Source organism: Urtica dioica, chromosome 5 (genome assembly GCF_054948205.1).
Source record: "Urtica dioica subsp. dioica isolate 48M chromosome 5, U.dioica_male_clone48M_v1_H2, whole genome shotgun sequence".
NCBI lineage: Eukaryota > Viridiplantae > Streptophyta > Magnoliopsida > Rosales > Urticaceae > Urtica > Urtica dioica.
The window spans coordinates 14,472,151-14,486,004 of NC_142760.1; the positions used below are offsets into that span (position 1 = coordinate 14,472,151).

The window sequence follows — 13,854 nt, forward strand, 5'->3', positions numbered from 1 at the left end:
GAGAACTTAAAAAAGAAGCTGGAGGAAATAAAGGGGGCTTGGGCCGACGAGCTCCCTATGGTCTTATGGGCGTACCGCACCACCACTCACCCGGCTTGCTGCACAAAAGAGGAAAGTCGAGAAGTACTACAACTCAAAGATCAAGCTGCGGAAGTTCTCCGACGGAAGCCTCGTTCTTCGTAGGGTGTTCCAAAACACCAAGGTGCAAGGTGCGGGGGTTCTGGGCCCCACCTGGGAAGGCCCGTACCGTGTGCGCCGAGCCATCCACAACGGCATGTACGACCTCGAGAACATGGAGGGACTCGTGTTCACACACCCGTGGAACACGGAGCACCTTCGGCAATATTACCAATAGATGTTCATTCGTCCACTTTACGCTTTGTTGTTCTCATGTAATTTTTGATTCTAGCAAAGACAATTCTAAAATTTCAAGTTCGGCCAACGGCCTGGGATGTAATTTTTTACCATTTCAACATTATAATGAATTACATTTCGCTTCAAAGCATTGTGTTATAATTTCTAGTCTCCTCTACGAGCACCCAAGAAACTCGGGGGGCTAAGGAGGATAGAATGAGGGTAACAAGCTCATTTACTCCATTTTTCACGCTCCACCTTTCACGCACCGAGAGGTAGTGAAGTGTCCACAAATCGGATCCACGCACCGGACCTCCGACCCCGCGCTGGGAGATAGCGAAACGTCGACAAGTTGGATCCACGCACTAGACCTCCAACCTCGCGCGTCTTTCGCTGTGACACTCTCGCGCAACGTCGCGCCTTGCACACCGATAGGCAGTAAGGCGTCGACGGATCACATCCGCGCACCGGATGGTCGATCCCGGCAGTCAAAACCCAAAATGTGACACGCGTACCGACGTGTACCACGCTCACTGGGAACTGCGAGCTCGTCGCGATACGCACACCGATAGGTAGCGTACTCGCTGGAAAATGAGCGCGACGGCCACCCAGCTCGCGCGCGCCGATAGGCAGCGAGTCACAAATGGATGGCCGAGAATCGCACCCGCCGGATGAAACTGGTCTAGCTAGCGTCCGCGGGAAACTTCACCGCCGAATACAGCAATAAGCCGTGCCAACCGGTTACGCTAAACATAGTAAGCCGAGTTCGTAAGACACGCACCAGTCAAATTGCGCAAATCGATTACACTAAGCATAGCAAGTCGAGAAAATAAGACGCACAATAAAAAGAAAGCTTCCATCAAAGCAACACGATGTTGCACAAACAACCCGACGAGAAAAGTACGAATGTACGACACATGTCAAACATAACAGAAATCCGAAAGAAAGTGTAAAGCGAGCGCTAAACAAATGCGAAGAAAACCAAAGAAAACTTGGCTACTCTGAGCCATAGTCAACCTGCTCTTCGTCGTCTTCAGGGCGAGGGGCGCCCGACCCGCCAACGGTTTCTCCACCGGACCGACAGTTTGACGACTGGGCGGCCTCCGCAGGGACTTCGGGAGGCAGGTCATCCTCTGGCAACTCGACCTCCAGGGGAGGAAACATGGCGTCGAAGAAGGAAAATGTGATCCCTCGAGACGCGTTCTCCTCCGCGGTCGCGTCTTTGACCCGCATGGCCACCTCGTAACGAGCCACCTCCAACGAGAGATCCCTGTCCTCCTCCAACTCCGTCTTGGATCGCACGGCGTCATCCTTCTCCTCGACGAGGGTCTGCACCTCCGCTCGCAAGGTTTCCCTCTCCCTCTCGGCCTTGACCCAGGAGATCTCGCTCGTCGACAGTCGGGCGTGGACGATGTTCAGCTCCTCGTCTCGGCTCGAGAGTGCCACCTGGAGTTTCTTTGTCTCCCCTAAGAAAGTATCGGCCGCTTGCTCAGCCTTCTCCCGAGACGCCTTCTCGGCCGCCGCCTTCTCACGAGCTCGCTTCAGTTCCTCCTCAAGCGCCTGAAACTCTTGGACGGTGCGGACCCCCGCCAAAGCGGCGGCATGGGCGGCCACCGTGTTCTCTTTGTCTTTCTCCATGATCTGCATGCGACGCAGCAAGTCCCGGAGAATACGGTCGCTCCGTTCTTGGCGCGCGAGCATCTGTGGAAACAAACAACGTACATGCGATCGAAATAAGCACAATCATCACAAATAAGGCAAACAAGCAAATCGTACCTTTCGGGCGTCGCCGATCCCGCTCTGGAAATGCTCAAGGTCGCTCGCCGTCAGGAGACTCTTGAAATCCCGCAGAGAGGTTTCAAGGATCCCTCGAGAACATTGGTCCCTCAGCTCCGCCGCCTCCGCCAAGAGCATCGACTCCATGCCGTCTGACGTCGCCGACGTATGAGCGCGCTTGTGGCCGGAGGACGAGCCGGGGAGGGTCGTCGACGATGGTCGCTTATTCGAGGAGTTCGCCTCGGTCCTCGCCCGCGTTGGAAGCCCTCCATGGCGGGCCTCAGCTTGTGGTTGAGCCGCGGTCACGGCCTCGACGTCGGGCGCCACCCTCGGTACTTGCGTGCGTGGTCGATGTCGCCGGGTCATGGTATCTGAAAAAGATAAAGAGATGACAGGTTAGAGTACAATACAATGGAACGTGCACTAACTGGAAGCATGTGTGTGGTTGGTACCCCCCACGTCAGGGGGAGGGGTAGACGAGCCCCCCGCCTCTGATTCAGGGTCCTCCGTAGCCTCCGCGCCGAGGCCCGAGCACGGGGGAGCGTCGTCTCCAGGCGTGAACCACCCAGTCCTTGCCATTAGGTCTGGGGATTCGAAGTGCGGCCCTTGCCGCCTCGATTCCGGGATCGCCCTGATCACCGCATGGAGCTCAGAACCCTCGATATCGCCCACAGGTGGGAAATCAGCCGCGAGACCGAAGAAGAGAGGCGCGACCCCGAAGGCTGACTCGGACACCCATATCCAAGGATATCTATGCTTCGAGTTAACATTGCTGACGATGACGAAGCGCTTACGATGTAGCGCTAGGTAGAAGCCCGGCTTCCCCGGCACCCCTCGTATCGTCATGAGGTCCTGGATGTCGTCGGCGGTGACGGCCCTCTTCTTCGCCCGATAAAGCATCATATGGCACGCCGCGACCACCCGGTAGAAGGCCGGGGACATCTGTAGAGCGTGCACCCCCAGTCGAACTAACAACTCCTGGATAACCGGCTGAAAAGGCAATCTTAGTCCCCCGCGAAGACTCGCCTCGTGGACCGCGGCATACCCCCTTCGAGGGCGGGACGGAAGATCGTCGGGCAACGGTCTGAGGATTGACACAGAATCTGGGATGCTGTAGCGTTTCCTAAGGCTCTTGAAGCTGGCGATGGAGATCAGGCTCGGGACATCGACACCCGAGCAATCGAGGTTGCACCGCACGACTGAGTCTCCTATCGGGAAGGTTGAGGTCCGCGTTTCCTCCCGCGCAGTGGAAGAAAGTCCCCTCGCCGTAGGTGCTGCACGATGGCTCGATGAGTCGCCGGAGCGTTCAGAGTCCGGGACGTTACCCGAGCGCTCGACTGGTTGCTGGCCGGCCGGGTCACGGCCATCGGGCCGGCCCATCCTGTGGCCGGCAACGCTCCCTCCTGTGTGCACGTCAAGCCCGAGGACCCAGCCCGTCTCCTGGCTGGGTGGCTCCTCCACGCGCGGTCCAGGCGACCTCCGGCCTTCGGGTCTCCGGCACTTGAGGCCTGCCCGGGCGTCCCAGCGCTCGTCCATGGCGCGTCCGGCCCACCGGCCCGGCCCAGCTCATGGCTTGCTAAGCCCTCCTCGCGCACGCACAGCCAAGCGGCCCCATCCGGCCTCCAGCCGGTAGGGCCTTCCTCGCGCGCACCGGCCCGGCCCGGCTCCTGGCCGGCTGCACTTCTTCGCCCAGGCCCGGCCCAATAGGGCCTAGGGTTTGCCCTAGGGCTGGGCAAGTGGCCGTCCCCTGGCCGGCGCAACCCGACGGCGCCACCTCCTGCCCGGCGCCGGCCTCTCCCTGGGCGGTGTCTCCCGGCACCGGCGGTCCTCCAGCGGCGCGCACCATCACCAGCGCGGCCGGGCCCGGCGGACTGTGCTCCCGCGCATCATCTGCAGGCCACCCGGCGGCCGCCACCGGCCGAGCAGAGGCCTCCCCCGCGTCAAGACCGGCCCAGACAGCGTCGAGACCGGCCGGCGCGCCCCTGTCGGCGCCGGCTTCGCCGCGCGCGGCCGCCCCGGGGTCGCTCGCGTCGCCCGGGCGTTCCTCCTCGTCGGCGCGCCTGGTGAGCGCCTGGTCGGCCCGGCCCAGGCGGGGTAGGGCTTCCCCGGGGCTGGGGTCGACCCAGGTCGCGTCCTCCCTGGTCGGCGCGTCCCCCCCGACGTCGCCCTTCTCCGGCACGTCTCCTCCAGCGCCGGCCGCTACAGGCGCGGCCGTCTCCGGCACGCGCGCGCCGCCCAGGCCACCGGCGGGCGAAGGGGCTTCGTCTCCCGGCCTGGGCAGGTCCTCCCCGACGTCTCCAGCGCCGCCGGCGCCGTCCCGGTCCCGGGCGCCTCCTCCAGCGCACGCGCTGTCCCCGGCGTCCCCCTGCCGGCGCTGGCCGCCTCCGGCACGCGCGCCCTCTCCCTCGTCGGCCAGCCATGCCTCCACCAGTGAAAGATCCTCTCCGGTCATCTCGATGGCGTTGAACGAGTGCGACGAGTATCCTGTGTCGGGAATTGTTGATGGGGGCAAAAATTGAGCCCAAAAAGCATCCAAATCCACGTGGTTCTCCTCAAACAAATCGTGTAAGCCGTCATCAGTGGTCCCACACCCCGATAGGTGGTCAATGGGGTCCATGGGCGCGAATAGCGAGGCAAGCATGATCGACAAAAAATAATAGTAAAGGACGTCGGAGCATACCTCTTGGCGGCAGGCTTCTCCGATGGGCCAACGTTGGACTTTGAGTTTACCACGCAATTTACAATCTATGATAAACTCGGGGGGCTAATGTTACCGGTCCGTCTCGGTCCGATAGATCGACGACGGCCATGCTGGCGGCCGTCCTGAGGCCGACGCCCATCCAAGGACGGCTCTCAGCCAAGGCCGGCGCTCCAAGGCCGGCTCTCCAAGGCCGGCTCTCCAAGGCCGGCGCTCCAAGGCCGGCTCTCCAAGGCCGGCTCTCCAAGGCCGGCGCTCCAAGGCCGGCTCTCCAAGGCCGGCTCTCCAAGGCCGGCGCTCCAAGGCCGGCGCTCCAAGGCCGGCTCTCCAAGGCCGGCGCTCCAAGGCCGGCGCTCCAAGGCCGGCGCTCCAAGGCCGGCGCTCCAAGGCCGGCTCTCCAAGGCCGGCGCTCCAAGGCCGGCGCTCCAAGGCCGGCGCTCCAACGCCGGCTCTCCAAGGCCGGCGCTCCAGGGCCGGCTCTCCAAGGCTGGCGCTCGACCAAGGGGTTCCCCAAACACCCCTTGGCCGCCTATAAATATGAGGGTCTCTCCCTTGACCCAGGTAATCCGAATTTGAGTAATGAAACGCTGTCGAACTCGCACCTCGCTCGTTTCTCTCAAGTCTCGGTCTCTAAACACTAAACCCTCTACAAACCACCTCAATCCTACTAATGTTGAGCGTCGGAGAGGTAAACAGAGGCAACCCCTCTGTTTCCCCTTTGTAGTTCACACCTTTTTGTTCACATTTCAGGTGCTTGGACGAGATAGAGATCACCTACAGCTTGGGATACCAAGCCCGACACGCTCGAGTCGAGACGAGACCACTTGGTCCGGCCTTGGGTCTGACCGTCTGCGACTCCTAAATCGTTGTCCGAAAAACTGCGACAACAAAGATCTAGATTTACCTTATGAATTAAATAATGAAAGCATTCAAACATGCCAAGCAACCAATAAGAACAAAGAACAAGGTTCATAGAGAACTTACGGATTAGGCTCACGAACAGAAACTTCAAGCTTTGTCAATCCATCTTCAAACGCCTTGATCTTCTTCTTCAAGCTTTCAAATCCTCTTACTCCTCTTAATGACACCGTAGTCTTCCGAAACGTAATCTCCGAATGAATAAAGAAAGACGGCGTAGGATCACACTCTTTAATCTCACAGGATCAAGAAACAAATGTTGTTTCTGTTGGAATGGATCTAGGGTTTAAGAAAAAGTTTAACGCTTCGGGTAAGCGGCGGAATTTTAAAAATTTTCTTTTGACAAGTAAAACGATTTTACTAACCTAGACAAAGATCAAGTACACGTAAAATAAAACTATTATGAGCATAATAAATTTACTAACCTCTTTAGAAGCTTGAACGTTGATGAGCCTTCGGAAGGTTGAAAACATTCGTCTCCCCTTGCAGCACGTCTCTCTTCTTTTCTCGGGAACTCGAGCAACCACGAAAGTTTCTATCACATGAATCACTCGAGAAAGAAAGGAATTAGTGTGTGGGCACTTTTAAACACGACGACTCGAGAACAAGTCTCAAAGTCGAAGAGATAAAACCACTAGGTCAAATGAGGACCTAGGTGCCAAATAAAAAACGAAAAATAACTAGAGAGAGATAGAGGAGAAATCGGCCACAAGGTCTAGAGAGAGAGTCTCTCAATCTCTAAGTTATGTGGAATGAATAAAATGAGAGGAATGAGGGCTCTATTTATAGGAGAGGTTTTACCTTCAATAAGGTAGTTTCCTCTTCTATAGAAAATCACATATTCATGAGCAAACTCTTATTTCCTCTTTTCCTATAGCCTTGCACGTCCAACATGCCTCATGAAGGCTTAGGATTTGTTTCCTCATTTGATTTCCTCTTAGTTGGCCGAAAATGCAGTTTTCTTCTAGAGGAAATTTGTTTCCTCTTTTTCTTTTGGCAAGTATCTTCATACATTGATGCACAAAATAAACTCTCTTTCCCACTATGGCATGAACGAAATTCAGCCTTATTTTCCTTGGGTTGGACGAAATTTGAGCATCTATAAGGAGCTTCTAGATGTTTCTTCATTTCACTACTACAAAATTGATTTTCTGATGCGCAAGACTATCAGATGCGACTAGTCGCATCTAAAAGTCGCATCTAAATAACTTTTAGATGCGACTAGTCGCATCGGATAGTCAATCAGAAGCCGAAAAAATTCGCTCAAATTGTCTTTTGATTTTGACAATCAGATGCGACTAGTCGCACCTGAAAATATGTTGAAACTTTCAGGTGCGACTTTGTCGCATCAGATAGTTTTAAATTTTTGAGCGGGCCTCATCTCCCCCTCTTTTATTTCATTAATCTGACGTGGCGAATGAAATTTATTTTTTTATTATTATAATCAGGTGCGACTAGTCGCACCTGATAACTTATCAGGTGCGACTAGTCGCACCTGAAGAATAATCAGGTGCGATTCTGTCGCACCTGATTACTAGGGTTTTGTTTAAAAACCCAGGTCGTGATCCTTTCTTCTCCAGCCGCTCAAACCTCTTTGTTAAAAAAAAAAACGCCCTGCACTTCAAAAAAAAAACCCTCTCTCTCTCTCTGACCTCCGCCGCGCTCTGCCCTTTCCACCACCTCCCCCGCATCTCTCTCTCTCTCTGCCTCATCTGCGACACCAGCCACGCTCCGCCGGCAGCAGCTCCTCCGCCAAGCCGCGCGCGCTGCCACCACGTCTCTTCTCCTTGTTGCTTGTGCTCGGCCAGCAACTCCTCCACCAAGCCGCGCGCGCCACCAGCCACGCTTCGTGAAAAGGTGGCCGGACAAGTCTCGAACGCCACGCTCTGACTCGCCGCCAGCAGCCACGAGCTCACTCTCTCCGACCTCTCACTCTCCGGCTCACTCCCACTCTCCGGCTCTCTCTCTGCCTCACTCTCTCTCTCCGACTCTCTCTCTGCCTCACTCTCTCCGGCTCTCTCTCTGCCTCAGTCTCACTCTCTCCGACCTCTCACTCCCCGGCTCTCTCTCTGCCTCACCTCTCACTCTCTCCGACCTCGACAGCCTCGGCGTCTCTGCCCCGACAGCCCCGCTGCCTCGACGCGTGCTCAGCCTCGGTGTCACTGCAATCCCGGTAAGCTTTCTCTCACTGCCTCTCTCTCTCTCTCTTATTTTCCCTTTGACTGAACTGATGCGTTGTCCCGTGCTCAGCCTCGTCAAGCTGCTGTCCCGAGCTGCCTTGCGCGTCCCTGCTGTTTCGACGAGTCCCTGTCCTTGACGAGTCTCTCTCCCCGCTGCACCGAACCGTCGCTGCCTCGATCCCTCCTCCGCCGTTTCACCGAGCCGTCCCCTGTTGTCCCGAGCTGTCCAAGTAAGTCTAGCCTTTAAAAAAAAAAAATTGTTTGTGTTGTTAGTTTAGTTAGTTTAGTTAATTAGGTTAGTTGATATAAAATGTTAGTTAGTTAGTTAATTAGTATGTAAATGTTAGTTAATTAAATAGATATGTTAGTAAGTAATTATTTAGAATGTTAAGTGTTAGTATGTAAATGTAAATGTTAGTTAATATAATTGTAGTTAATCATTGTAAATTTTAATTACATAGTTAGTAATATGTTTAGGTTCTTTAATTTAATTTTGATTAGTATGTTAATTGTAATTGTAAATAAATTGTAATTAATTACAATGTTTTGTGACATGTTTTGATGTTTTGTGACATGTTTAATATAAAATGAAGTTTAGGTTAAAATTAAGTTAATGAATTTGTGATTAGTTTTAGTTTATTTAACATGAAATGAAATTGTAAGTTTAAATAAGAAAAATAGTTTGTGACATGTTTTGCTAGTTTGTGATATTTTGTTTATTTCGATTTTTCATTTATAAATGTTGTGATCGAACCACGGAGGTTCGGTTTAGGGCTGAGCTAATTTATAGGATAGTTCTGGATGGTTTGTGTATGTTTTTAAATAATTTTGCAGGTTTTTGGTTTGTCAGTATAATAGGGGAAACTCTGCCGAAATTTCGGTAGAGTTTCGAATTAAGTAGTTTAAAAACTCCCAACTTATTCAATCCGAGCTCAAAATAACATAGAATTCATAATCTCTCTTTCATTGTGTTCTCCGTCGTCCTTTATCAATAACTCTTCCAAACTTTCATTTCTCGCTCTCATTCAGCGAAATGTCCAATCCAAGTAGAGATTGGATCACGGAGAATAATCGGGTGACATTGCAGTACAAAACCGGTGTTAACGAGTTTATTCGCGCTGCAAGAAGATTCCCTAACAAAATTGGAAAATATCGGTGTCCTTGCAAACCTTGCAACAACGTGAGATGGCACGACATCGGGGTTGTCAGGAATCATTTGCTGAACAAGGGGTTTACCCCAGGCTACACAAAATGGTATCATCATGGCGAGCTCGAGCGTGTCGTCCTTCCTCATGAAGAAGATTCCATCGGAGGAACAGATCAGAGAGGAATAGGAGGATTGCACGGTGCTGTGGAGGATATCAGGGATCACGAGGATTTCGACGATGCTACGGAGCCGACCCAGAGCGAGGTACGTGCAGAGGAGCAAGTGGAAGACCTCTTCGCCGAGTTGGAAGCAGAATTGTACCCTGGATGCAAAGAGTTTTCTTCTTTGTCGTTCTTGGTTTCGTTGATGCACCTCAAAGTCACGAACCATTGGACGAACAAGTCTTTTACAGAACTCTTGCAGCTCTTGAAGAAGTCTCATCCAGCTGGTAATCGAATTCCGGAGAAGCATTACGAGGCAAAGGCGAAGCTGAAGCGTTTTCGCATGGGATACGAGATGATCGATGCATGTATTAACGATTGTGTCCTATTTCGAAAAGATCTCGCGGAAGTCGACGTGTGCCCAGTATGCAACGAGAGCAGATGGAAGCCAACTGGGAAATGATACCGCAAAAGATTTTGCGATATTTTCCCCTGAAAGATCGATTGAAGCGGTTGTACGCGTCTCGACACACGTCGCTTTTGATGCAGTGGCACGAAAGAGATCGCGTCAGGGAAGTTGGTGTTCTACGACATCCTGCGGATGGTACGACGTGGAAAAACCTGGACGAGAGATACCCAGGCTTTGCTGCAGAGCCTCGAAACGTGCGGCTTGGACTAGCTGCGGATGGATTCAATCCGTTCGGAGAAATGAGTTTATCGTACAACATGTGGCCTGTGGTACTAACTGCGTACAACTTGCTGCCTTGGTTATGCATGAAGAAAGAGTACTTGATGCTGACGCTTTTGATCCCGGGGCTTCACTCACCAGGAAAGGACATGGACGTGTGTTTGCAGCCAATTGTCGAAGAGCTGAAAGAACTGTGGGAGACCGGATTCGGCGTTCGAGATTTTTGATATGAAAGCTAGTGGTTCTGACGTGTCTGACGAGCTCTATTCGCTTTCTATCGGTTCCCTTCAAGTCGCCTATCAATATCCGAGCTGCTTTGTTAATGGCGTGAAGTTCATCACTCGTCGTCGCGATAATCAACGAGTCACTCAAAATTGCGGTGTATGTGTACTTGTGGATGATTTCACTTACTATGGTCGAATGGAAGACGTCATCGTCGTGAACTATAGGTATAACTGTAGTGTTGTATTGTTCAAATGCATTTGGTACGGTGACAAGTATCATGCAAACCGACTAGTGCACACCGATAAGACTACTGGAGAAACGAGTGCTTATACTGCGAAACAGTGGTTTAAAGAGGAGCCGTACGTACTCGCGACTCAAGTGAAACAAGTTTTTTACATCAAAGATCTTATTAAAGGCGGCGACTGGGAAATCGTCCAGGAATGCAATCATCGAGGGATTTGGGACATTCCTGAAGTTGACCCCTCCAACTCAGCCTCGATCCCATTGACTATAGAGTTGTCAAACATCGAGCGTTTGAATCATCGACACGAAATCGATGAAGCTGAGTTAGTGACTGTCGTTGACGATGATGAAGAAGACGATGATGAAAATGAGAGACATGTCATTTTTGAGGGAGAAGATGTTGATGTCGATATAGAAGATGATATTAACATTATAGGCATAGATGATAATGAATGATTAATATCTTTTTTGTATGTTTATTTACTATATAATGTAACCACGGTTTTCCTCCGCCATATGTGAGGTTTGTTAATAATAAAATCCGTGGTGCCGTCCACGTTTTTTTTAAACAGAAAACTAATATTTATTTACTAATATTGTTCACATCTTACAGGATGTCAGATGCAGGTGGAGCAGGTGGAGATGAGTCTCCGCTACACCGTTCAGGAGCAGGTGGAGATGAGTCTCCGCTAGAGACACCGGGTTCCCAAGGTCCTAAGAAAACAAGGGGACCAACAACCGGGTCTACTTCGGCAAAAGCATCGCATGGGGTACCCGGTGCGAAAGTTGTTAGGTACGACCCAATAGACCAAACTTTCTACCAGGACATAAGAAAAACAATAAAAAAGGTAGGAGTATTCAACAACCGCGTCGGCGCTTTGGTGAAAGTCCATATCCCAGTCACACTTTGTGATTGGAACGAAGTGACGCCCCAGATGTTGGGCAATATTCTGAGCGCACTTCATTCCGAGTACACTTTCGTGTACAAGGATGATGAGACCGAGGAGCTGCTTCCGGCGGATTGCTATCATCATCAGATTGACCAGACTATCATTCGCGATGCAAAGCGTATGAGGCGCAACCAAAAGTCTAGATTATCAGGGACTTTCTTAGGAAAATGTTGTGGGCAAATGAATGTTGCCAAGAAAGAAATCCCAAAAGGATATCAAAAAGACGATTGGGAGAAGGTGATAGAGGAGTTCGCAATTGACGATTGGAAGGTAATGTATAATTCAAAAAATTATGTTATCTTCTATGAAATCGAATTATAACGCAATTTAATATGTGCAGAAAAAGTCTACTCGCAACAGAGACAATTCAAAGAACAAGAAAACGAAGTCCACACAAGGGTCGATTTCTTTTTTGGCTCATCGACATTTGAACGTAAGTTTATTCTAATTTTGTAATATTTTTTTTGCAATAAATACATTACTCATATTTTCATAAGAACTGCAGAGTAGGGAAGATGGGACTTTGGCCTCGGCGTTAAACACGTGGGAGAAAAAACATCAAGATGATCAAGGCAATTGGATGACAGCTTGGGCGCAACAAGCATTTGTAAGTTACTTGTGTTAATTACTTAATAATCAAGTTTCGATAATCTTAATAATTTTTTTAGCATATGTTTGAAGGCGCGAATTATGACTCAAGTCGAGGATATGCAGCGACAAGCAGCGGAGTCAGGCCAAATGTTTGACATAGACCAGGCGGAGCAGTACGCGATGGATACTGTTCTCGGGCAACGTCGAGATTGGTATGTCGGGATAGGTCCCTCGATCCCGAGATCCTCGTATCTCTTAGCTCAGGCTCAGGACGACAGCTCGTCCTCAGGTTCTTCATCGACGCGCGTTCCAGATCCAGTGATTAGCGAGCTACAAGCAGCGTTGGCCGCACAACAAGCTCAGATGGAGGCGTTTAAGCGACAGTTCTTTGCCTACACAGAGCAGTATCCGTCTCCCATGCAGACAACCCCCGCGATGATGCACCCTGGGACGACGCCGCCATCAGCTTCAATGCCGAATGTTCAGACGCCGGCATCCGCTTCAATGCCGAATGTTCAGACGCCGCCATCCGCTTCAATGCCAAATGCTGATCAGACGCCAGGTTCGGTAGAATTTCAGCGACATCGTTCGAGCGGCAGCGCATCAGGCCGCCAAGGCGCACGAGCAAGATCTGGCGGAAGAGGAGGCCGTGCATTCCAGAATTGGCAGATTTCGAATGAAAAAGGGAAACAAAAAGAATAAATTGTAATTTTTTTAATTTATTGAATGTAAATTATCAAATTTTATGAATTTAATATTAGAATTTCTATTAAATTATTTATATAATTATTCTAATTAATATTATTCAAATTATTTATTTAATTTAACCAAAAAATTATTTAATTAATTTTTTAAATTATAATTTTTATATATTTAATAGGCTGATTCTATTAGAATCAGCATTTTAAAAAAAATAACGATACTCTTCCCGCGAAAGTATCAGATGCGAGTAGTCGCATCTGATACTATAATTCACGCTTTAATTTCTTATTTTGAGGGATATTTAGGTGCGACGTTTGGTGCGACTCGTCGCACCTAAAATGTCGCACCTGATAGTGATGACTTTCAGGTGCGACAAGTCGTACCTAAAATCATCAGGTGCGCACTTTCAGATGCGACTTTGTCGCATCTAAAGTCGCACCTGATGATACTTTCAGGTGCGACACTGATGCTTTCAGGTGCGACTTTTGTCGCACCTGATGCTATTAATTGTACTAGTGTTTGTTCATGACAACATAAGAAAAACCCATTAAGAATTTTCAAGTAAAATTCTATGAAATGAAATTAATCCTCAAAGCCCAAATTCTTTAAGTTGGCCGTGTGATTTAAATTTCATTTGTCATCATATGACAATGTCAAAAAATTTATTGAAATTCATTTCGTCCTATGTCTAAAAAGACAAAAATACCATTTAGACAATTTTCACAAAACTTGTCTCGTTCTTGTTTTGACTTAGCTTCTAGTTTAACTATTCCTACTCGATGTGATTTGTGACAGTGACCTCATGGATCCAAGTGAACAAAGCTTGAGCTAAATACTTGGACTCAAAAGTTCACAAACCTTTTCCAAATCTAGCATAATGCCAACTGACTCCACTAAACAGTTGACACTGAAAATCTCTCGGTTCAAATGAATTTATTTTCTACTCAAGAATTCAACCTAATTGTAATGAGTGGATCCACAGAATATTATCAGTGTTTACCCTTCATGAATATTATCAGCTAGTCGGGATTTATTTACTAGTCCCATCTACACATCCAAATCTTTTAAGTTCTTATTTAACTTGTTCCAAATGTTGTTCTCTTGATAGTTTACTAATTAGAATGGGAAATTTTTTGTATAATTAGGGTTTTTTCTATGAATATGAGAAAGTGGATGTTTGAGAATAGATTGAACGAGATATATCGGAAAGGTGTAGATGAG

General features: G+C 49.7%; 1 long non-coding RNA gene across 1 annotated transcript; it reads left to right on the plus strand.

Annotated features, from left to right (window-relative positions):
- The first annotated feature begins 11,355 nt into the window (after window positions 1–11,355).
- LOC149397546 (uncharacterized) lies at window positions 11,356–12,120 on the plus strand. Its single transcript, XR_016296956.1, has 3 exons — window positions 11,356–11,773; window positions 11,846–11,947; window positions 12,022–12,120. It is a non-coding gene; the product is annotated as an uncharacterized LOC149397546 (long non-coding RNA).
- The last annotated feature ends 1,734 nt before the right edge of the window (window positions 12,121–13,854 follow it).